This window comes from Desmodus rotundus, chromosome 8 (genome assembly GCF_022682495.2).
Source record: "Desmodus rotundus isolate HL8 chromosome 8, HLdesRot8A.1, whole genome shotgun sequence".
Lineage (NCBI taxonomy): Eukaryota > Metazoa > Chordata > Mammalia > Chiroptera > Phyllostomidae > Desmodus > Desmodus rotundus.
In genome coordinates this window covers 66589186-66614134 of record NC_071394.1, presented here as the reverse complement: position 1 = coordinate 66614134, position 24949 = coordinate 66589186, and the positions used below count along the sequence as shown (strand labels likewise).

Sequence of the window (24949 nt, the reverse complement as noted above, 5' to 3'; positions counted from 1 at the left end):
TAATGTCTCAGAGAACAATACCATGGGCTTTGGGTACGATACCACCTTTGTTAGTCAAGGCTGTACCAAACGTGTGGGTCCTGACACTGGAATTGGATCTGAAATCATGGAGTGTCAGCCTGCTTTCCACATTTCAATTGAAAGGTTATTTGACCAGGATGCAAGAGAAAAGTAGAGAAGTCAGGAGATAATTTAAAATCTATCTCTGCTGGTTATCATTGTTCCATTCAAAATTACATAAGAAGAAAACTGTAAAATATAAATAGTATAAGGATCCCAATTTAATTGAGTATTTAATATACCCTGCATGCTATATAAATTCATTTTATGTACTTAACTCATTTATTGTTCACAACAATCTTATAAAGTAGAAATTACAATTACTTGCATTTTGCAAGGAAGTTGAAGCACAAAAAGTTTGGTGAGTTGCCCAAGTTTACCTAGTTAGCAACAAAAAAAATGATAACATTGAAAGGATCCTAAAGAATCAGGAAAATTGAATATTACTTAAAGACTCGAGAAAAGTATATCACTGAAAATATTTGGTCAATCAAACCAAAATATATATTATATATATTTATTATATATATATTTTTTAAACCCAAATATATATAATATATATTTTAAACCAAAATTGTTTCTAATATATATATATATACATACATATATGTATATGTATACATAACACCCATAAATGTTTTCTGTGGAGTGGAAAAAGAAAACCTACTATTAATATAAAAACAATCTGTCAAGTGGAACAAAATCTGGATAAGCATCCTCAGGAAGGTGTGAACAAATAAACTGATGTGAAGTTCAAGAATATGTATAGAAGACCTGAGAATGACCTCAGCTTATGAATTATGGGTTCTCCCAAAGGAGCTAAGAGATGAAAAATTAAAGCAACAGAAACAAGTAAACACAGAATAGCAAAAATGCCTTGTTCTAAATTAGGACAGCAGTATGCAGTTTAAAAGGGGTCATTGATTCATTGTAAAATTAATAAAGCAGATTTGTAAATAAATATAAACACATTCTGCTTGTAATGTGCCCCTTGAGTTGGCTCTGACACCTGGGGTCCCTGTGAATGGATGAGCTGTCTCCTGAAGGTACGAAAGATAAAAAATGAGAAAAGAAGAGTTATCAAAACATCTAGAAAAGACACTTCACCTACAACTACATAAGAAACTTTATCAAACCACACAGAAATCAGAAGACGGTGTGATATTTTCAAATGCTAAGAAAAAAGAACTAGAATTACCCAGCAAAACTATCATTCAAGGATTAGGATAAAATAGGGAAAAAAGAATAAAAAATTAGAAAATTGACCATTTTTGTTTAACATGTATAAAAGATTTAATAAGATATAGAACAGGATAAAAAGGAAGAGTCGCAAAAGAAGAATCTTAGATGAAAGGAAGAATTTTTATTAAAGATGTTAATAAACATTCTCTATATATTAAATAATAATGTATAATCTGTGCAATTAAAAACTTAGAAGCTGATTAAACAATAATAGCTTCTAAACTAAGGAAGGAGAGAAGAGAATTAAATTATTTTAAGATTCTTATATTGTTTAAGAGTAAGTTTAAATAATAAATCTTACATTTTCTAAGTGGACATGGTCAATTTTTAATAATAAACAGTTAAAAAATGAGTTCTGAGGGGAGTATAAATTCCAATGTAGTGGTGCAGAAAACAGCAGAAGGAAACAAAAAAAAAATGTAAAACTTAAGAAAAGAAAAATAATGGTATAAAACAGCAAATTAAGAAATCAGAATAAAATAATTTTAAAATTCTAAACAGATTTGTAATCTCAATGAATGTAAAATAGATTGAATTTGCCAGTTCCAAAGCAAAGTTCTCTCTTTTAAAAGATTCTATTGATTTATTTTTAGTGAGAAGAGAAAGGAGGGAGAAAGAAAGGGAGCAAGATATGGAATCAATCAGTTGCCTCTTACATGCCTCCAACCGGGAACCTAGCCTGAAATCCAGGCATGTGCCCTACTGGAAATCGAACCAATGACCTTTTAGTTAGCAGGCCAGTGATCAGTCCACTGAGCCATACTAGATAGGGCCCAAAGCAAAGTTCTTTTTTAAAAAGAGATTTTTTTTTTATTTTTATTTCTTATTTTTATTGTTCAAGTACAGTTGTTCCCATTTCCCCCACACACTCCCTACCCCTCAATCCTACCCTATTTGGCTTTGTTCAAATGTCCTTTATACCTGTTCCTTGACAACCCTTCCCCCTAATCTCTCAAATATCCCCTCCCACCTCCCCTCTGTGTACAGTCAGTTTGTTCTTAATTTCAATGTCTCTGGTTATATTTTGAAAACAAAGTCCCATGGACTGTTGTCTATAATATGTACCCAAAATGGTACAGCAAGCATCAGTGACAATGTAAGAAAGAACACTTAAACCTGATGGATACAAGTATAAATCCATCAAACCATTGGGACATCGTTTGGCAAAAACCTAGTATAAAATTGGGCATTTACATTTGCTATCATTCAAAAATTTCATATCTAGATTCATTGGTTGTCTGAATTGTCTTGCTCTTGTTCATCAGTAGAGTGTTCACACCAGCATTATTCACAACAGCAAAGAAGTTAGAACCAACTACGTGTCTGCTATTGTTTATTATGAACCACATGCAATAGTCAATGCCAGGAAACTATTGTTACTACTGCTACCAGCAACAATATAGACCATTCATAGGAAAATGAGTGAATAAGGAAAATTGCAGAAGACTAGACACAAGATAGATGCCATTTGTTCTGAGATTAAAAAGCAAGTCCTGATAAAAGATGCAGGCATATAAATGTGCTTTCAAGACCAAAATAGGGAGAGAAGATGGTGGCGAGATATGTGGGAGCAGAATCCACTTCCTCTTGTGAACAGGTGAAACACCTAGCCGATCTTCTGAGGAACAGAGTGAACAGCCAACGGTATTCCAGCATATATAAAGACTGGAGACCAAAAATTGTAGAGGACACTGAAAAAAAAGATGGTAAGAAGTGTGCTTAAGGACAATAAGATCCCCGGGACCAGCGCAGGGTCCAGAGCAGCTGAAGCCCCAGGCCCAGAGCCCGCCAGGTATGCTGCAGGATTCTTTGGAGAGAGCCCAGCTGGGCTGTATGAGAGGCCAGTTGCTTGTTTGGACCAGGAGGCTTGAATAGGAGGAATTTCTCAAAAAGAAAAAGAGAAAAAAGAGGCACTCAGCAGCTGCTTGGAGAATTCTCCACAGCTGCCTCTGGCCTCCTGTGCCCCTACACCCAAAGCCCCCAGTCAGTACCCCCAGTCAGCTGATCAGTGGATCGGCTGCTGCAGGCACCCACACCCGAAGCACCAGGAATGGAACACCTCCCACCTAGCCCCTGGGCACAGAGCCCTGCACGGCCAACTGGCTGTCTAGGAGGAAGGCACAAAGTCCAGCAGAGGAGAGCTGCAGGGCTGGGGGAGACAGCAGTCCCCAGGAAGACTTGACTCAGTAGGGGTCTGAACTACCCTGAAGGGGTGCTGAGAGTCCCTAGCATCTAGGACAGCAAAGAGCAAGAAGGTGGTGTGAGAGTTGCCCCTAACTGGTACACCTCAAAGACAGTGCAATTGGTGGACTAAAGGCCTAGACAGGGAGCAGAAGGGCACTGGGTTGGAGGCTGGACAGCAGTGAAGAGTGCAGCTCAGGAAGGGAGAAAAGCAAAATCAATCCCTCCCCAGCTTGACGAAGATAGGAAGACCAGCAGAACTGGCCTAAACAGTTTAAGGCCAACAGAAGGTTTTTTTTTTTTTAATTACTTCTTCCTTTGTGTCCTTCTTTCTTTTTTTCTGTTCCTTTTTCCTCCCTTCCTTCCTTTCCTATTTTATCCCTTCTTCTTGTATTCGTTTATTTTTTTTAATTTTAATTTTTTTAATTCCTTCTACTGTTCTTTCCTTCTTTCCTTTTTTATTGCTTCTTCCTTCCTTCTTTCCCTTGTTTTTTCTTATTTTCCCATAGGTGAGACAATAAAACCTGGAGCTATGAAAAGACCAGAGTTAGACCGAAACGGGGGTCATCCTAAAAACAGAGACAGAGACAACTTTCAATTTGCTACTCCAGAGAACTTGAAGGTGGGAACAGTGATCACCAGTACACCTGCTGGAAGAGGAAACCCAACAACAAAGGAACCACCAACACATAACAAGGGGAGTGGAAGCCACAGTAACCTGAATCCAGGACTGATCTGGAAATACAGCTAAACAGTGGAGGAATTACCGAGAACAAACAACTGAAAAAGAGCAAGAGAGAAACCTCAAAACCTTGTACACACAGAGAAATCAGCTTCAACACAACTGGTCCAAACGTTCACAACAGAATATAAGACATGATGGATGGAGTGACCCGGAGGTAACTAGCTGGAAGGAAGATCCCAGCAAAGAAAGACCCGACAACAATCAAAACCCAAAGACATCCACAGAGCCAAGACAAATGACAGCCCAAGACCAGCGAGCTCAAGAAATGAAGGAGACCACACCACTGAATGCCACAGGTATTCTACCATAGAAGTTCACACCAGAAACCCAGGGAGTCAGAACAGATCAATTTAAGATGCAGAGGCTAACAAGAGGAATCAGAAAAACAATGGGGAGTCAAAGAAAGAAACCCCAAGTGAAAGGAAAGGAGGAAGCCTCAGAAAGAATGCTGAAATAAATAGAGGCAAGTCAAATATCAGATATTGAGTTCAAAGCAATGGTTATCAAGAACCTCAATGAGCTGACACAGAATTACCAAAAACTACAGGGAAACTACAGCAGCAACTCACAGAAACTACAGGGAACTCACTGAAAACTATATCAACAAGAAAAGTGAAATAGAAACTATCAAAAAGGACTAACAGGAAATGAAGAATACAATTTCTGAATTGAAGAACGTAGTGGAAGGAATCAAAAGAAGGCTAGACGGAGCAGAGGATTGGATCAGCGCGCTGGAGGACAAAATAGAAAAAAACACCTGGAATGAGCAAGAAAACGAAAAGAAGCTCAGAAAGAATGAAGAGGGATTCAGGGAAATGCAGGACAACATGAAATGTAATAATATCCATATAATAGGGATACCAGAAGGAGAAGAAGAAGAGCAAGGGATAGAAAACCTGTTTGAAAAAGTAATGATGGAAAATTTCCCTAATCTGAAGAGAGAAAAAGCCACACAAATCCAGGAAACACAAAGAATCCCAATCAAGAGGAACCCAAAGAGGCCCACTGCAAGGCACACCATAATTAAAATGACAAAATTCCAAGACAAAGAGAGAATCTTGAAGGCAACAAGGGAGTAACAGGAAGTAACATAAAAGGGAGCCCCAATAAGGTTAGCAGCTGACTTCTCAATGGAAACTCTCCAAGCCAGGAGAGAATGGCAAAAAATATTCCAAGTAATGAGAACCAGAGGCCTGCAAGCAAGACTACTTTACCCAGCAAGGCTCTCAATCAAGATAGAAGGTCATTAAAGAGTTTCCCAGACAAAAGAAGTCTAAAAGAATACACTTCCACCAAACCAGCTCTGCAAGAGATGCTAAAGGACTTTAGGGAAAGGAAGGAAAAGAGAAAGAGAGAGGAAAACAGCTGGAAAAAATGGCAATAAATAACTACCTATTGATAATAACCTTCAACGTAAATGGATTAAATGCTTCAATCAAAAGACATAGAATAGCTGAATGGATAAGAAAATATGACCCACACATGTGCTGCCTACGAGAGACCCACCTCAGGACAAAAGATCTACACAGACTGAAAGTGAAGGGCTGGAAACAAATTTTCCAAGCAAATGTACAGGAAAAAAAAAGCAGGAGTAGCAATACTCTATCAGACAAAATAGACTTCCAAAGAAGGGCCATAAAGAGAGACCCAGGAGGTTACTTCATAATATTCAAGGAAAGAATCCACCAAGACGACATAAACATTTTAAATATATATGCACCCAAATACATAAGGAAAATCTTGGAGGACTTCAAGAAACATATTGACAGCAACACAATTATAGTAGGGGATTTTAACAACCCACTGTCAAAAATGGACATATCTTCCAAACAAAGTATCAACAAAGATACAGTGGCAGTGAACCATGCCCTAGATGAAATGGACTCAACTGATATATAAAGAGCCTTTCATCCCAAAGAAGCAAAATATACATTCTTTTCAAATGCACATGGAGCGTTTTCAATGATACACCACATGATAGGACACAAAACAAGCCTCAAGAAATTCAATAATGTGGAAATTATATCAAGCATTTTCTCTGACCACAAGGGATTGAAACTAGAAACCAACCCCAAGGAAAAATACCCCAAACACTCAAAAACATGGAGATTGAATAGCATGCTGTTAAACAATGAATGGGTGAAGTATGAGATTAAGGAAGAAATCAAAAAGTTTCTGGAAAAAAATGAAAACAAGCTCACAACGACCTCACAACATACAGGACACAGTAAAGGCAGTTCTGAGAGGGAAGTTCATAGCAATACAGGCCTATCTAAAAAAGATAAAAACATTTCAAACAAACGACCTAATCCTACACCTACAAGAACTCGAGGAACAACAACAAAGACAGCTCAGAGCAAGTAGAAGGAAGGAAATAACAAAGATCAGAGCAGAATTAAATGACAGAGAGACTAGAAGCACAATTCTAAGGATCAATGAATCCAGGAGCTGGTTCTTTGAAAAGATAAACAAAATCGACAAGCCTTTAAGTAGGCTCATCAAGAAAAAACAGAGAGAGGATCCAAATAAACACAATTAGAAATGAAAGAGGAGAGATTACAACTGATACCACAGAAATGCAAAGGATTGTAAGAAATTACCACGAAGAACTGTATGCCAAGAAATTTGAAAACATAGGTGAAATGGACACATTTCTAGAAAACTATAATCTTCCAAAACTGAATGAAGAAGAAGCAGAAAACCTGAACAGACCAAGAACAGCAAAGGAAACTGAAGCAGTCATCAAAAAAATTACCAACACACAAAAGCCCTGGATCAGATGGTTTCACAGGAGAATTCTACAAAGCATTTAAGGAAAAGTTAACCCCTATCCTTTACAGACTATTCCAAAAAAATCCAAAATGTTGGAAGATTCCCAAACTATTTTTATGAAGTCAGCATAATCCTAATCCCAAAACCAGATAAAGACACAAAAAAGAAAGAAAATATCAGGCCAATATTGCTAATGAACAGAGACGCTAAAATCTTCAACAAAATATTGACAAACCACATCCAGCAATACCTAAAAAAGATCATAAACCATGACCACGTGGGATTCACCCCAGGGATGCAAGGATGGTACAATATTCACAAATAGGAAACGTAATACATCACATAAACAGCAGCAAAGACATAAATCACATGATCATGTCAATAGATGGAGAACAAGCATTTGATAAGGTACAGCACTCATTTGTGATAAAAACACTCAGCAAAGTGGGAATGGAGCATTCCTCAACATAATAAAGGCCATGTATGAGAGACCTACAGCCGATATCATACTCAATGGGCAAAAACTAAAATCCTTCCCACTAAAATAAGGAACAGGACAATGGTACTCACCACATCCATTCAACATAGTATTGGAAGTGTTAGCCACAGCACTCAGAAAAGAAAAGGAAATAAAAGTCATCCAATTGGAAAGCAGGAGAGAAAACTGTCATTGTTTGCAGATAACATGATAGTGTACACTGACAATCCTGTAGTCTCTGCCAAAAACCTGCTCCACCTAATAAATGAATTTGACAAAACATCAGGATACAGAGTCAATATACAGATATCAAAGACATTTTTGTATACCAACAATGAAACATCAGAAGCAGATATCAGGAAAAAATCCCCTTTGATACAGCAAAAAGAAAAATAAAGCTCCTAGGAATAAAACTAACCAAGGATGTAAAAGACCTTTATGTAGAAAACTACACAAGTGAAGAAAGAAATAAAGGAAGACGCAAAGGGAAATATGTACCATGCACATGGATTGGAAGAATTAACATCATCAAAATGTCCATACTACCCAAAGCAATTTATAGACTCAATGCAATACCTATTAAAGTACCCATGACGTATTTCTCAGTCATAGAATAAACACTTCAAAAATTTATATGGAACCATAAATGACCCTGAATAGCTGCTTCAATTTTGAGAAAGAAGAGCAAAGTAGGAGGGATCACAATACCTGATATCAAAGTGTATTACAAGACCACTGTAATCAAAACAGCCTCATACTGAAAAGATGCTCACCATCACTAGTCATCAGAGAGATGCAAATTAAAACCACAATGAGGTACCATCTCACACCAGTCAGAGTGGCCAACATAAACAAATACACAAACAAATGTTGGAGAGGATGCGGAGAAAGGGAACCCTAGTGCACTGTTGGTGGGAATGCAGACTGGTGAGGCCACTGTGGAAAACAGTATGGAATTTCCTCAGAAAACTAAAAATGGAGCTGCCCTTTGACCCAGCAATTCTGCTGCTGGGATTATACCCTAAGAACCCTGAAACACCAATCCAAAGGAACCTGTGCACCCCAATGTTCATAGCAGCACAATTTACAATAGCCAAGTACTGGAAGCAACCTAAGTGCCCATCAGCAAATGAGTGGATCCAAAAACTATGGCATATTTACACAATGGAATTCTACGCTGAAGAGAGAAAGAAGGAGCTTATACCCTTTGCAACAGCATGGATGGAACTGGAGAGCATTATGCTAAGTGAAATAAGCCAGGTGGTGAGGGACAAATACCATATGATCTCACCTTTAACTGGAACATAATCAATGGAAGAAAAAAGCAAACAAAATATAACCAGAGACATTGAAGTTAAGAACAATCTAACTATGGGCAAGGGGGAGGGGGGAGGGGACAGTGAGGAGAGGGGATTACAGGAACTACTATAAAGGACACATGGACAAAATCAAGGGGGATGGTGGAGGTGGGGGAGGGAGGTGGGTTCAGGTGGGGTGGGGTGGATGGATGGGGAGAAAAGGCACACAAATGTAATTGAATAATAATAAAAAATTAAAACTAAAAAAAAAAACAGCCTCATACTGGCATAAAAAGAGACAGATAGACCAATCAAACAGAGTCGAGAGCCCAGAAATAAACTCAAGTCTCTATGGTCAATTAATTTTTGACAAAGTGGCCAGCAGTATAAAATGGAGTAAAAATAGCTTCTTCAACAAGTGGTGTTGGGAGAGCTGGATATGTACATGCCAAAAAATAAAACTCTATCAGCAACTTAAACCATACACAAAAATAAATTCAACATGGATAAAAGACTGAAATATAAGTTGTGACTCCATTAAAGTTCTAGAGGTGAACATACGCAGGAAAATCTCAGATATTTCGTGGAGCAGTATTTTCATTGATATGTCCCTTACAGCAAGGAACATGAAGGAAAGAATAAACAAATGGGATCTAATCAAAACTAAAGCTTCTGTATGGCTAAAGAAAATAGTATTAAAATAAAAAGAGAACCAACTGTATGACAAAACATACTTGCCAGTGACACCTCAGACAAGGGTTTAATCTCCAAAATATATAAAGAACTCACATAACTCCTCTCTAAGAAGCCAAGTAACACAATTAAAAAATGGGCCAGGGACTTGAACAGACACTTCTCCAAGGAGGACATACAGAGGCTCCATAGGCATATGAAAAGATATTCAGTATCACTAGCTATCAGAGAGATGCAAATTAAAACCACAATGAGATATCATCTCACACCACTCAGAATGGCCATCATAAACAAAGCAACAAACAACAAGTATTATAGAGGTTATGGAGAAAAGGGAACCCTAGTGCACTGTTGGTGGGATTGCAGACTCTTGCAACCACTATGAAAAACACTATGGAATTTCCTCAGAAAACTAAAAATGGATCTGCCTTTTGACACAGCAATTCCACTGCTAGGATTATATGCTAAGAACCTTGAAACACCAATCCAAAAGAACCTATGCACTCCAATGTTCATAGCAGCACAATTTACAGTAGCTAAGTGCTGGAAGCAACCTAGGTGCCGATCAGTAAATGAATAGATCAAAAAACAATGGTACATTTACACAATGGAATTCTATGCAGCAGAAAGAAAGAAGGAGCTCCTACCCTTTGTGACAGCATGGATCGAACTGGAAAGCATTATGCTAAGCGAAACAAGCCAGGTGGCGAAACACAGATACCATATGATCTCACCTTTAACAGGAACCTAATCAACAAAACAAATAAACAAGCAAAATATAACCAAAGACACTGGAATTGAGAACAGGCTGACAGTGACCTGAGGGGAGATGGGAGAGGGGAGGGAATTTTAGGGGAAAAGGGTGAAGGATTTGTAGGTACAATTATAAGGGACACATGGACAATAATGGGCGGGGGGCATGTGGAAATGGGATGGAGTTGGGAAGGGCTGCGGTTTAGGCTGGGTGCAGGGAAAAGTCAGAGAACTGTACTTGAACAACAATAAAATTTAAAAAATTTATATCTTGCAAAAAAAAAGACCAAAATAATTTTGATCTTAATAAAATGTTACCACTCACATTGAATTTTTCATTCCCCTCCCAAAACATGCAGATTACGAATTGAAGGAAAAGTATTATTTTGACTGAGAGAAATAGGAAGAGCAGAATATAAAAGCAAAAACTGTATGGAAATAATAATTGTATGAAATTAGTAGGATGCACTTGTCTAGAACAGGGTTTCTCAACCTCAGCACTATTGAGGTTGGGACAAATGAAGCTTTACTGGGTGAGAGGTTCCGACGCACTGTAGCTTCACCCGGGCGTCTCTCCATAGAGGCCACTACATATTTTAACTTTGATGAGTTTTCAAATTGTACATCCATCATTTTGTCTTTTCAGAGTTTAAATTTTTCCCTTAAATTTGCATTAAAGTATGCCAAATGTGTTCCTTAATTTCCTCAAACACAAAATGTGTCTTAGCATCCATTTTCTTTTTTAAAGTTTTTGATGTGAAATAATTGTTTTTCTCCATTCTTGTGGTCAACAGTGGTTTCTCATCAAAATGTTATGAAATGCACTCAATAAAGTTATTAAGACTTTTGAAAAAATATATTAAAAATTAAAAAGAACTTAGTTATGTATTCAGTGTCTTTAAAAATTAATTCAGTAGATTTATATTCATAGTAAGTAGAAACAGATTAATTTTATCAACCAGTTTCCATAATTGAGTAAATTAAAGTGTGAGATGAACTACAGCACATGTCTCTGTTTTGGTGCTTTTAAAGAATATCCACATATTCTGTGACACTGTACCTTTGCAACCTGCAGTATAATTCCTCTCCCAGTGAATGTGGGCTTTGTTGGTGAGTAGAATGTGGTGGTGATGTTAGGTCATACAAAGAACATAACTCATGATCTCTCTCTCTGCCATCCTTCTTTCTTCTTTCTCCTCCTCCTCCTCCTTCTTCTTTCTTCTTCTTCTTCTAGATGTATGACTTTATAGTCCAATCACTATGTGCTTTAGAAGCCAAGTCACATGGAGAGTGCAGCTGAAGATGGAGAGACACAGGCAGGGATGGACCTCCACCAATAACCAAATGAGCCACTTCAGAGCCTGTTGTCTTAGTTAGATCTCAAAAAAAAAAAAAAAAAAAAAAAAAAAACCAAAACAAATGCAGCCTACATGTCCTCTCAGCCTCACAAGAGACATCAAAGCACAGCTCCCCTATAGCAGCAAATAACTAAAACTTCACTCTTGAAGTTATTTACAAAGAACAACTACAAACAATCATATCTTAAGGCTTTCAAGTATTAAAACTTACTCTTATGTACCTAAAATATTTAATTTTCTACTTAAAAAAAACTAAGGATGTATTACTGATTTCAGGGAATGCATGCACAGAATCTCTGTCTACAGATAAAAGTAGGTTTTGGCAAATATCAGTTTGCTGTTCAGATAACTAAAAAGCAGAGTAGAAGGCACCAGAGGGAGTATGTGAAAGCACCAGTCTGGGTGCTTCAGAGGGAAGTTCTCCCTCTGAAGGTGTTCCCACAGCAGTAAGTGATGTAATAGAATAGATGGGGTCACTCCTAACATTTCAATTCTCCTTTCCTAATGTTGACTGAGGAAGACTGTTTGATCACAACAAAGCAGGCACACCTGTAAACAGTTAGAGAAGAGGAATAAGTGCTTCATAGCATTTGCATGTATGGGGATTACATGAAGAAAGCGAGTGTGCACAAGTTCACACAGTGTGTGGGGGATATAAAGAATTAGCTGTGTTGAGGAACAGTGGTTGATGAGTTGGATGAGGAAGATTGAACCTGATTATGGAGGGCAATTTTTAACGGGTAATTCACACTGTAGTTAGTACAAACCCAGTGAGCAATGAGGTACTGTCATGGTACTAATGTTGAGTTCAGACCTCTTCATATGATCCAGGACAGTAGCAGTCCTTGGGTAGAGTGTGATTAGGTTCCTGGTAGGCTTCTGTGTCTCTGGTTTCTATGTTCCTGGTTGTTCATGCAGTGGACAGTAAAATCTTAGTGCATGTCATGAAAGCTCATGGAAACTAACTGCTTCTGAGCAAACATTAAAGGGCATGATAATCCGTTTGGTCAGCATTGTAGTTTTTTTTCTTTTTCATCTGTGTCATAAGATCATGTTAACATCCTCTACCTTGGTTTGGGTGATGAAGTTTACCTGAGACAAGTTTGTGTGTGTAGCAAGTTCACGGGGGTGAGGGGTAGTAAGTTCATGGAAAGTTGTGTTCAGCACAGAGGAAATTTTGGCTTCAGACAGATCTGGATACTGACTTGCCTGTGGCATTTACCAGCTCTTAAGTTACTTACTCTAAACCTTTGTTTCTTTGTCTGCTATTTGGAGGTAACCACGCCACCTAAAGGGATGATTATGAGAATTAACTTCTGGGTCAGGTGGGTACCTCGTGGGTGTTCATTTCTATTCCCTCTTAAAAAAGGAGTAACTTCTCAGTTACTCAGGCCTTTTGTAATTAAAAGATAAGTAGTAGTAAAAGAAATCTCAGAATCAGGAATTTGCATGCCTTGCTCTTTTTTAAAGCATTTCTAATAACTTTTATGTCTTTCTTTCTCCCAGAAGGAATTGCCAAACTACATTGAAGTCACTATAGGAATTTATTTTTGAAGAATCTGTAAAAATTATGAAACATAGTTGCTTTATTCATTGCTTTATTTGCAGCACATGCACACACACACACTAATTTGTCAAGACACTTAGTTGATGGTTTTCTTCCAGTTCATGTTTCCTAGAAAGAAAACACCCTTTATAACATTTGAATTCATAAGCATACTGCCAACATAAAATTCTGCCAATCCCTGAACTGAAACTCCAGTATTTTCAAAAATTTATTTACAAATAAAAATAGACAACTTACTCTGCTACACATATATTACACTAAAATAATTAAACATGAGTTTTAATTACAGAATGTGTTGAATAAATCATGGCCAAATAAAAGCATTTCTATTATTTAAAGAAAAATGAAATGTTCTCTTCTTTTTGCTCTCATTCTCATCATCCAGTTTGGCTTTGCCATCCTAACAGAAAACCTAGAGAGGGTGGATAAGGAAGACATGTAGGTGAATCAGATCCTTTTGCAAGATCCAGAAATACATTTCTAAATTTGCTATGTGAACCCTGGCCAAGCATGAATCTTCTGATTTGTTTATATGTGCAACATCAATGTATATATTTTAGTCCACTACTTGTTTAAAATGTTTCTGATCAACCAGTTCCCCAACACTCATTATTGTGGATTGCACAGATAATTGCTGAAGTTGTATTCTACATTTTATTTTTTTTACACATGAAGGGTAATTTATTGCTCAAATAAAAATTAATATTTATTTTAGCACACTTAGAATAGAAATATGAACTCAAGTCAATGTTCTAAAATGAGAAGTGCAGAAAGTCAAAGACATTTGACTCTTATTGACATAAATAGATACAAATAGTATATACATATATAGTATATGGCAGGTGGTCTGCTGTAAAAATACATGTTTATGGTTAAAGTTTGTATTTGTTTTTTCATTTTGTTCTGGTTTCACTGTTGATTATCTTCATGAAAAAAATTGCAGGCTGGGGGTGAGTAATTAGGGATTGCTTTAGAGAAAAAACAATAATGAAAAGTTCCTTTTAAAAGTTAATATTTTTAACAAACTCACTTGTTCAACAAAACAGGTCTTACTGGGGAAATGCTTCCATCAGGAAAACAGAGAATACATCAGATCTTAATGAGTTGCTAAGTCAGTATGGCTTCTTTACCATATATTTGCTGGTGTTTCATTTAAATACAAAAGTTTTATGAAAACAAACTTGTTTATAATTTGTTAATGAAATAGTGGTTAAGGTGTTATGATCAACTCTAACTCAATAATGGGATTGTTTTTATATTTTTGGTCTTGCTCTTCTTTTCTGAAAATGAAAAAATATCCATACCAAGATGGTCAGGCCTATAAACATCACTAAAATGAATTATCAGGTGGCAATGAACTAGAAAAAGCAAAATTCAGACAACAACTAGAATTGTATCCTCCTCCAACTTCTTTTTAATAATTTTATTTATTGTTTTTTTTTTTTAGAGAGAGGGAGCTGACCTGGAATCAAACTGGTAAAATTTTGCTTTGCAGAAAAGCAATGTGCAACCAACTGAGCCACATCGGGCTCCTCTCCCAACTTTTAAATTCTATAATTCTTTACTTAGCTCTACATCTCAGAAAACCAGCAGCTGTATTTGAACTTAGCTCAGTTGCTTCCATACATGGACATTTCCAGGCAGGTGTGCAAAGAGCTGACCCCCATCCCAATTCCTAGGCTACTTGCTTCTTCATCCCAACACTCTTCTGGGAATATATGCTCATGATTGGTTTAATAAGTTAGGGTGTTAGGGAGTCCTCCAATATAAAGTGTAAAACATATCTGGTGCCCAAACATTTAGGCTAACAAAGCAGAAATTTATGAAAAAAGTATGGATTATTTAGTCAGTTATTCTTATTTGCAAGCCTGTACTGGATTCCAACTGTCTGAGGGTTTGGGTAGACAGGCAGGTAGGAAACATGCATTTCTGTGCACTGTGCAATAGAAGCCAACCTGGAACTGACAGCTGTGAAGGCACTATTGAGGGCCCTGCCTTTGTCCACTGTCTCTGGTCATCATGTAAAGACCAATGCCCTTGAAAAGTGCCAGCCTATCCGACTGAGGAGTGCCAGCCCTGGAGATTGGCAGAGCCATGTCTGTGGCACCACAGGGAGCCTTGAAGCACATCTGCTCTGGGATCAGCTCATATTGTAATGGGGTACAGCCAGGGGCTCCCAAATGAAGGATTTGTAATGGGGCCCAGAACTTAGGGTGTCAGGAAATATAAATATATAAGATATCCTCACCCCATGAGTCTAGACTGGGGATGGGACACATGGAGCAGGGCCATTGACCATCCATGAAGAAATGATTCATGAATGTAGCCAGTTGCTAATTATTCATTACCAGGTAAACTCAAAACTTGCAGCTGAATGCCAGGAAAATAATGTGAAATATTTATGTAAGAGTCTTACATGGACAACCTTTAAAATCATAACCATGTAGTATACTTTGAAATTTAAAATCAGATTCTATGTTCCACTTTGATGTCTTTAGCAAAAATAATACTGAAACATGAAGCAATTTTTGCATGGATTTTGGTGGTTAAGGGCTTATGATCAACTCTAACTTAAAACAGCAAGTAGCACAATTCAGAAAATTATTTAAATTATCTTTTACTCCAGTATACTCCTGTCAATTTCAGGGACTCCTGTTTTCTATTCTCTTCATCACTGCCTTAGTTAGGTCCTCGTCACCTAATAGTATTGACTATGGAAGGCATCTCTACTTTCTTCCTTCAGCCTTGTCCTCACTCTGATCATACCTACACACTGATGTCAAATCACCCCACAGCAGCATCATTTTGATAATAAACCCTCATAATACTCTGTTGCCTCATAACTATCATACTCTTCAACCTGACGTTCAGAGCTCTCCCAAACCTGATGTTAACACTGTTCCCAACTGTGTCACTCACACAACATTCTTAGATCAAGACCACGTGCAACCACTGGTCACTTTTGTGGGTGAAGATAAAACTTATCTTTAAATTCTGTCCTTATACTAAATAGGTTTTTGGATTTTGGTGATCCAATGTATGAAGCTTCAGTTTCTTTTCATGTAAAGTGAGGATTTAGTATCTAACTGAGAAGTTTGCAGTAGTAACAAGAGTATACGGATTATTGACTACCACTCATTAAGAACTAAACTGTGTTCTAGGTACTGTGCAAAATATTTTATATGCATGGTGTTATTTAACCCACCAACTACCCACTTTACAAATATAGGAACTGAGTCACAGAGAGGTTGGTAATTTACTAAATTTCATACAGACAACAGTTGCGTTAGGATTTTACACCTGGCTTGTCTTAAAGAATTTAAGATTAATTAAACTGATGGCAAACTCATGTGTCATACTCTATTGATGCATTTATTTTCGGGGAGAAGTTCCACAGTTTCTCTAAGTCACTGATGCTCAAGTCTCTGAGGTGCTGGTGAACCCCAAAGAGCTCAGAATCTCTGGGCTAACCCCTCAGTTCCTCAATTAAAAATGAAGGTTGTGGGTAATTTATCTTTAGAAACCCTGGCCGTTCCTGTTGTCTGGCACAAAAGGGAAAAATGTACTACAGATCAGGTACAATTATTTATCAATAGTTTAATAATTCTGGGAATAGTTCCTTGCACACAGTATATAATTAGTAATTGTTTAATGAATATACGTCAAATGGCTGCAGGTCTGAAAATGGTAGTTCATGGTACAAGGCTTGCTATAGCAGGTGTGCTTAGTGTTATGGCAGGATAATATAGGAATCTCAGTTCACACATAGAAGATGTGATTTAAATCAATTTATTATGTGATTGCTTTTGTGTAAGCAGTCACAAAAATGGACTTTTTTGTCCCAGATGCAAGGAAGGGAGGTTGGTTTCTAGAATCCTCTTAACCATCCACTGGAGCTGCTCAGGGAAAGCACAAACTACCCATAAATACATGACATGAGACATAACAGGCAATGTTCTCAGACCCCTCACCAGGCTCAGCAGGACAGGGGAAAACATCCTTGTTAATATTGCCAGGCAATGAACCACAGCCACTCTTGAGTATTCTTAGAAAGATTTTTCTCAATATAGTGAAGACATGCCTAATTCACTAAAAAACAAACTTCATATCCAAACTATAGCCTAAAGGAACCAAACATGTACTTTGGCCTTAATTATCCAAATATTTTCCTAGGGAATCCACATCACATGGCTAACGTAGACCTGAGTTGTTTTCATTGTATTGATTTATTCTAGAGTGTTTTTTTGAATTAAAAACTATAAATGTTCTATAGTAGTATACCTTTGAAAAACCTTTACTGATTTTTATAAGACCCATCAGATGGGTATTTGGTTTCCTTATATTTTAAATGTCAGAAAATATTAAAATGTAAACAAGGAAATTCAAAACTCAGGTTAGAAATGACCATGGAGGGACTGGGTCAGCCTCTTTCACCTCTGTATGAGGTGAAAGAAACCAGACAGAGAGTCAGTGGAACTGGTGCAATTTTAGTGTTTGAGTAAGGTTATAGGATAATAAATGTTAGAATTATTTATAACAATTTATATGTTTGAAATATTGCATAGTCATTTTATTATTTTTTTTATTTTTTGACTGAATTTTACTTCTTTATTGTATCTTTTTCATTACTATTTAGTACCCTAAATCACTCCCAGCACTCACCACACTGTTTTCCATGTCCATGAGTCCTTTTTCATTTTTGCTCAATCCCTCCACATTTTTTAACATTCAGGCTACATTGTCCTCAGAGAGTACAGCATTTCAAAATGCATGGAGAGGCAAAGGAGCTGAGAATAAAATGTAAATGTAATTATGACAAGAAAATTATTTAAAATGCAGTATCATTCATTATATGCAGTTTGGTGTCCTAAAATTGTATTGTAGCATAAAAAGGCAAGGGGATTAGAGATACCATTGAATGCAACATAGTCCAGATTCAGTGTTAAGAACCAGGAGCAGATACCCCTTTGTTAAATGTGTGCTGATAAGATCAAGGCATATGACAAGGGAGAACTCCAATACTGTGAAGCAATACTGTTACAGGAACAGTTATTATTTTCATCAGTAGGAAAGAGGTCTGGAACATTTTAATTGTCCAAAACCCATCATACAGAAATTTTTGTTTCTAGTGGAATTCAAATCACAGGGTAGTACTTTATTTAACAGCATACCCTTTTAAACTATTGTGAAGTTTAATTATATTATATATTTATATTTAATTATATTATTGTCAATCATCTGAAGAATAATAATTACTTGGAGCTCTAAGCCAGTGTTTCTCAATAAAAGTGCTGTGGGGAACTCAATGATTCATGGGTTCACAAAGGATCAATTAATTTCCTGTGAAACCTCACTTTTTCCTTAGACAAGGAATGCCTCCACCCTTGGAAATGGGGCTTAGGGAACACTTGATTGATCTGAAGAGAACAGATACATGAAATGAAATTACTTTTACTGTTATTACTTTGTTTAACTTTTTGGTTTTTTGTAATACAAAAAATAAAAATTATGTGTGACTAAAAGACTATTTTCCTGTGAGAGGTTTGGAGTGCTTTTACTAATTCTGCAAGGTCTGAAAGGTTGGTGGATGACTTAAGGCCATGTTTATCTACCCAAGAGGAGATGATGATACCTGCTTGTCTATCCAGGGGCAGGGATCAGTGTACGTATTTTCTAGGATGAGAGCATGATACAAAAGGAGGGAGCTAATGCAGGTTGGATTTTTTCCTTTTAAAGAATAAAAACAAGACATATACCCTGTAAAGTCACATTGGGGCTCTCTGACCAAGAAGTTGTATATGTTTAGCCAAAAGAGGGCAAGAGAGTTTAAAGGTATTTTCTGAGTTGGCCCTGACCTCAGCTGCCACCTTGGCCACTTCTAGTCATCTGGAGGCCCCTCAAGTCATCTGTGCTTGGGTCCCCTAACTTGATTGTTGTTAGTACTCAGGCTGCTTGATGTTCTTTGGGTCATTGGGTCTGTGCCTGGTGGAAAATGTCTTTGACTTTGAGCCCATTAAGAGCACCTTCTAGCCACACTTCCCCAAATGGTCTGGGTGTGTGGACTGCTCTGTTCTTGATGATGTCTTGAGGTACCAGACATGTATTTTAGCAAAGGTGTCTGATTTGAAATCCCAAAAGTGTTCATTTTACCATTTTTGTTATATTTTCTATGTCTAAAAATGCTGGTGGCTCCTTTTCTTCTCACCCCCTTCTCACCTGTAAGTGTCCAAGAGACATATTCCTGATGTCTGCTCCCAATTTTCCACACATGCAAACACTACTCATTCCCCACCTCTTCGTAAGTACCCCCTCCTTCCTTCTGTTTGTATTTCTGCTTGTGACTAGGTCAGGCTCCCAATATTATCCTCAATAGCCCTGTTCCATTGTTTACTTACTCAACGTAGCATCTTTAGAAAAACATTTCCTGTTTCCAGTAACTACAGTCCTGTGCCTTTTCATGTTCCAGTCTGACCTCTGACCACCGGGAGCATTATAATTCTTCCCCCACAATAGTCGATACAATCACACTCTTTCTTCATCTTCCAGGCATTTCCTCTTGACCATGTCCCCTTCAGTTACCCACAACCAAAAGTACTTACAACATTTTTGGGGCAGTTCTGTTGTCTGAAACCTTGTCAGAGTAGCAGCCTCCTAGGTCTCTGATTTCATCTCTTCTTCCATTGCAGTGCTTTGCATGATAGTCAGAAACAAAATCATGGGTAGGGGTAGGAGGAAGAGGTTGGCAAAGGTACAAACATTCATTCAGCTACAAGACGAATAATGCCTGAGGATTTGATGTATAATGTGGTGACTGTAACTGACAACACTGTGTTGTGTAATTGAAATTTGGTAAGAAAAGAAAGGAAATGTTCTCACCAAAAGTGAATATGTGAGGTGATGGATGTGTTAATTAAATCAGTGAAGGGAATCTTTTAAAAATTTTACATATATTAAATCACTATGATGTGCATTTTTAATATCTTAAAATTTTATTTGTTAATTATACCTCAATAAAGCTGGGTGGGGGGTGAAAATCCTTAAACATATTTAAGTGAAAATTACATTCTATCCTTTACTACCTAAGTTCAGATGAGTACTTCACCTCCTGAAAACTGATCCATTCATTCAACTCATTGGAAGTTTAACACCCATTCTGTGCCAAACAATGTCTCTGAACTGTGGATGCTATCTTAGAATAATAATGCAAAAATTCATTCTTTAAAGAATTCAAAATATATTGGGAAGATTTGCCAAAAGATGACAATTAGTGCTACTAAGTGTTATGATAATGGGCTGCCCCAGGAGCTGTGAGGGCCTAAAGAGAACACACATGGTCACAACACTCCCTGGGGAGACTTCACAGCAATGGTGAAGTTGCAGCAGTCACGTCATCTACTCCATAGAAGAGAGGGCAATTCCAGAAATAAGACAGCTCATCAGAGTGCTTAAGGACTAAAGAAATATATAGTTTTGTTACTGGAGACAAGGTCAAGGGAAAGAAATGGAGGGTGACATTGGAAAGGAAAGATGGGGATGTCTGGATGAAGGGTCTTTGTTACCTGGCTGAGGAATGTGGGATTATTTTGTAAGCAATGAAAAAACAACCTTAAATCAAGTTGTTTGAGTCCTTTAAGGATATTCTTTAGGTGATAATGATCTACATGGAATGTTGGGATTATGGGGGTCCAACTTGTCACCCTAGGAAGCACAGGGCACACCAACCCTGGGACTCTAAGTCCCATATGACTTGTACCTTGTCATCTCTGCCTCCATTTCCTTCTCTTCCCTGCTGCTAAAACTGTTTGCTCTAGACAAGTGCCAGGTCAATCACCAGCAAATCTCCTTAATGAACAGTTTATTTTGAGAATATTCACTTTAGATTCCTTTTGTAACTAAAATTGGTATTTCTGTTGATTATAATACTATCTCCCTTACATTTCTTCAAAATGGTGGCTATTTTCTCTTTCATATTTCTTCTACCACAGGTCTGGCATAATGGGGCATAATGGGGCATGCCTTCTTTTTTTCTTGTTAGTGCCACTTCGGGTCATTGTCCCACACTACTTATTAGAGACTCCAAACTTAGACTGTGATTTTGTCAGACTATTCCATCCACTGTATTACTGCTGTAGTCATTTATTCACAGTCATGTCACTCTCCCTATTCCTTGTTGATTTCATCTCCTGATTGGACCCCAGTCCCTTCAATGCTACTCTTATTTAATTCTTGGTGATCTCAGTGGGCATGCAGATAATTTTTTCAGTGTTCTGACCTCTCAGTTATTGGATCTCCTTTCCAATGAGTTGGTATCCTGTTCTAATCTAGAGACTTACTACCATGGAGTTTATCTTTCACATTGTTCTAACGAATCTTAGTTTCTAATCTCTACTGTGACTACCACTGAGTATATTTCCAGCTCACTCCCATTTACACTATGACTCCAAATATCCTTTGACCACATTATAATGTAAGAGTTGATCTTAAATTAACTTTACTACCTTATCTTGTCACAGTTCTTTCTCATCCAATGTCATTGCTGCCTTCCTTATGTGACATAAATACCATGGAGAGTATACCCTTATACACATCCACGGCTTCTTTGTTTTTCTCTCTGCTTTTCACATTCACCTTGATGATACCAAAACTGGTGAGGTCATCAGTGCCACATACATACAGCTGAATAAGGCTGGAGAAGAACGACACTCTGTACAGTGAAATCATCTCCCTTTCAATTCATGGTCATTAATGCTGCTGACAATTCTTTTATGTGTCTCTGGTGACTTCTCTATGCATCTTCCCTATTTAAATATGTCATAGTATCTTCTCTCACCTTTTTCCTCCAGTATTCTTTCACTTGATGAATTTCCTACATCACTAAGCAAATTAAAGCCTTCAGAAGAGTCCTTCTCAATCATCCAACAGGACTTCTACCATTGACCAGAATCTCTGTTCTTATATGTTACCCTCCTTCCATGCTTCTAAATGAAGCCAGTGTGTCTTGTTTACGCTCTCCATCTTGAATGTATACTTTTATCCTACATGTGCATATGTGGAATTAGTAGATGGATTTGAATCTCCAGCAAATATTTAAAAAGCATCTCTGCCGTGGCTGGCATCATCTAGGAAAACGAAAGGTCACTGGTTCAATTCCTAGTAAGGGCACATGCCTAGGTTTCAGGTTCGGTCCCCTATCAGGGCATGTACCAGAGGCAACCAATCAATGTCTGTCTTTCAAATTGATGTTTCTCTCCCTCTCTACCTCCTTCTCTTCCATTCTTTCTAAAAAATAAAAATAAAAATAAAAAATAAACTATTTAAAAATAAATTAAAAAATGAAATAAAAAGCATACATAACTGAACACTCAAGAATGATCTTCTGGTGATGCTTCCCACCTCTCACCTCCACCAAGAACAAACAAACAAACAAACAAACAAAATTTCCTAGGGCTTTCTCCATTTCAGTGAATGGCACTTCAATTTTTCTAGTTGCTGGGGTCTGAAAATATGGTATTGTATTTTATCTTTTTCTTTCCTCACACCTTGCATCTTGTCCTATAAACAGCCCAGTCACCCTTCTTTCTAAATACATCAAGAATTTCACTGCTTCTCTCTGCCTCCATCACTCTCGCATTGGTCTGGGTCACTAGGATCTTGGCACTAACTTTACAAGTTGATGCACACTGCTTCCTTGCTCCTGATTGTCAGGCTTAATCATCAGAGTCCTGGTAAAATGTAAATCAGAATGTGTCCTTGCTCTTCTCAAAAGCTTTCAGTGACTCCACCTTGGTCAGACTAGAAGCTTCTCCCATCATAATTGTCTAAGGTCCATGCATGTTCATAGCTCCATGTCCTCTCCGACCTCACCCTTTCTCTGATTTATTTCCCCTTATAGTTTATTACTGTGTAACATCCTATTTTTACTTTTTTCTCTTGTTTCTTTCCAGTCTCCCCCATTAGAAATTGTATGGTTTGTTCTCTACCATATAATCAGAGTCTACACCAGTGTATATAGTAGGCATGCAATAAAAGGCAATGGCAGGGATGGACTATGGAATGAGTGAAACTTTCACAGGGCTACAATGTAGAATCTGTTGTGCATCACAATACTTTTAATAGTTGTGCTGTGATTTACTATAGTAATGACAAGGATGATCTCTGGAATCAAACTGAGAAGTTTAAATTCCAGCTATACCTTACCTACTGTGTGACTTTGCAAATGGTACTTAATGTCTTTGTGCCTTTTTGTCCTCAGTTTTAAGATGGACATGATAATAGTGACTGACTCATAAGATTGCTGTGAGAATTAAGTAAGAAAATGCAGGTAAACTATTCAAAGTGCCCAGAAAAGAATTAGTAAACTCTTAGTAAATGTAGTTAATTTTTGTTATTAAAATTAACACATAAGATATTTCACTTTGCCTATCCTGATTTTCACTTTCAAGTGATTTTGTAACAGGAGAAGATAGGCTCTTTAAGATTGGAAATTTTAACTTCTGTTTCTTTTGAATACCCCTAACTTGTTTCACACAGGTATTTAATCAGTTATTCTTTGAGAGTCAAGTGGGCTCTAAAATGTTTGAGTGGCTCATCTTTGGTATGTTAATATCACCAAGGAGCAGCTGCAGGGATTCATCCTTTCCTCTGTAGTATGCAGAATACTACAGAGTGAAAAATATTGATTGTGTACCTGGTTTTGTGTAAAAACATTAAAAATAAAAATAGCCCTCTGAAGGGAATTATCACAGTGCATTATTTTAAAAAATAGTTGCAAACAATTTTACTTAAACATACTCACAAAATAAAACCTTACATTTATGTTCATACATTTTCTACTCTTGATTGAGAAACATGATCATTAGATGTGTAACAGACTCAACTTTTCAATGCTCACGTGCCTCAGCTGAATTCTGAGCATTCACAAGTAGACATACATGACTGACCCTCCCGTATGGAGTTGGCAATACATGGTGGCCATCAGCAGTGTGTGTGTGTGTGTGTGTGTGTTTAATTAAGATCTCAAGGTCCTTCAACAGGGTTTTGACTGAAGAGAGTCACATCAAGCATTTCTGAGAGTTTGCATTCAAACAGATGTCACTGTGCAAATTTACCATAGGTGAGAGAGCTGTTTTCCTTCTTTTTAAGTGAGAAACAGCCAGTCTAAGATAAGTATATTTTGTTCCGATCACCAATGAATTGATTAGAACTTGTATTTACAGAGCAAATTTAGTTATGTAGTTACTATGGTTGCTACATTCTAGATAAGAAAAAAAAGCCTTCCTATAAAAACCCAAATTCTCATAAAGAATATAGTCAATAACATTATAATAACTATACATGGTGTCAGGTGGGTTCTAGACTTACTGTGGTGGTCATTTTGGAAGTTATATAAACATTGAGTCACTCTGTTATACACCTGAAACTAATATCATATCGTATGTTAAATGTAATGGAATTTTTAAATTTTAAAAACATAATGTAAGCAGGAAAATAAATAACAAATAATAACCTGAGTTGTAATTGTAGCTCTATAAATATAAAGACCTGCTGCTCTGGACAAGATTTGTCACTGTACACCTACATTAACTAACCTGAATTAAAGTAAGGATCATAGTTGTCCTCTATTTTTCACTGAGTTACTGTTAGAATTATGTCTAGTGTGATTGTTATAGAAGTGAGTTTTTTTTTTACATCACATGCTTTATAATCAGAAGAACATTTTTATTACAGTAGTAGCAATTTCTGACGCTGTGTTCTTTCTTCAACTTTCATTCCTTGTTCGTCCCTTTCACTTTAGAAATTTCT

The 24949-nt window shown here is 37.2% G+C and overlaps 1 protein-coding gene across 1 annotated transcript in view; it reads left to right on the top strand.

The window, feature by feature from the left end:
- Nucleotides 1-24949, top strand: part of MMP16 (matrix metallopeptidase 16) — a 300904-nt gene that overhangs the window by 188696 nt on the left and 87259 nt on the right. The window lies entirely within an intron of this gene.